Raw genomic sequence first — 1,685 nt, forward strand, 5'->3', positions numbered from 1 at the left:
TTTGGCAAGTATTGTTAATGTCTGGCTTAATAAAAGACAGCTGGATTTCTCATATCTGCTTCTGTGTTCGTCAGGTGTGACATCATATGTGGGTAAGCCTCTAGGGAATGCGAGTGAAAAAATAAGAGTGAAAAAAGGCCTCAGTGACTCCCTCAAAAGGTTTGGGGGATTCTCAGATGTCCCCAGACTACATTCTGTGAATTGCTGCTGTAGCTATTGCAGTGAATAGGAATATAGGCCAGTCCTTGGAAAACATAAATTATTTTTCCTTCCTAAACGTAAAGTTTCTTGGTTGATTCTTAATCTCTTAGCCTTTAGCTTCATGACACTTTCCATCCCCTCACCAAATTCATTTTCCACTGCTAACAGCATCTTAAAATAATGAGTTAACATTTATAGAGCAGTTTTTACATGCCAGAAAGAAAGAAAGATACTGTAAGTAAGTCATGTCTGACTCTTTCGAATCCATAAACTGTAGCCTGCCAGGCTTCTCTGTCCATGGAATTCTCCAGGCAAGAATACTGGAGTGAGTTGTCATTTCCTTCTCCAGGGGAACTTCCTGACATAGGAACTGAACTCAAGTCTCCCACATTGTGGGCAGATGCTTTACTGACTAAGCTACGAGGGAAGCTTCAAAGTGAAAGTTGCTCAGTCCAACTCTTTGCAACCCCATGGACTGTGGAATATTCCAGGCCAGAAAACAGGAGTGGGTAGCCTTTCCCTTCTCCAGGGGATCTTCCCAACCCAGTGATTGAACCCAGGTATCCCGCATTGCAGGTAGATTCTTTACCAGCTAAGTCATGAGGGAAGCCCCAAAATATGGAGATGCCGGGGATTGAACCCGGGGCCTCATACATGCAAAGCATGTGCTCTACCACTGAGCTACATCCCCTACCCCCTACATACCAGGTCCTAGACAAAGCACTCTACATACACTGTCTCTTTTCATCTTTATTTCAACCTGTGAGATGTTAGAAAATATATATATTGGTCTCTGTCTGTGGTTCCTGGCACAGAGCTCCTCAAACCATTGACATTTGCTAAGTGATAAGAGCACTGGGAGGAGCATCTTTTGTTTAACCCTGGTTCCTAAATCCCTTGGAATTTCCTGGGTAACAGCAGTGTCTTTTGTTCTAGTCAGGTGACCCTGGGTGGGCTCCTGCATGGGGCCTGGTCACCAGAAAAATCAAGCCACGATCAGAGGCTTGGAATTTGCAGCCTCATCCTCCATTCTCCAGAGAAGGAAGAGGGCTGGAAATGGGTTGATGATCAATCATGCCTATGTGATGAAACCTCCATAAAACTCCCCGAAGGACCGTGTTCTGAGAAACTTCTACGTTGGTGAATGCATGGTCGTGCTGGAGGAGGACACACCCAGAGAGGGCAGGGAAGCCCCCACATAACTGGCCTTACACATTCCTTCCATCTGGATATTCATCTGTAGCCTTTATCATATCTTTCTACAATCCACTGGTCAACAGTAAGTGAACTCTTTTCTTGAGTTCTCTGAGCTGCTGTAGCAAATTAATTGATCCTGAGGGGGGAGGGAGTCGTGTATAGAGCTCATCAGTCAGAAGCACAGGGGACAACCTGGACTTGTGATTGGCATCTGAAGTGGGGTTGGGACAGTCTTCTAGGACTGAGCCCTTCCCCTGTAGGAGCTGATAGTATCCCCAGGCAGAGTA

General features: G+C 45.6%; 1 non-coding gene across 1 annotated transcript; it reads right to left on the minus strand.

The window, feature by feature from the left end:
• Positions 1-820: 820 nt before the first annotated feature.
• TRNAA-UGC (transfer RNA alanine (anticodon UGC)) lies at positions 821-892 on the minus strand. Its single transcript has one exon. It is a non-coding gene; the product is annotated as a tRNA-Ala (tRNA).
• Between the last annotated feature and the right edge of the window lie 793 nt (positions 893-1,685).

This window comes from Giraffa tippelskirchi, chromosome 1 (genome assembly GCF_054371585.1).
Source record: "Giraffa tippelskirchi isolate mGirTip1 chromosome 1, T2T-mGirTip1v1.2.pri, whole genome shotgun sequence".
In the NCBI taxonomy this organism is placed as follows: Eukaryota; Metazoa; Chordata; class Mammalia; order Artiodactyla; family Giraffidae; genus Giraffa; species Giraffa tippelskirchi.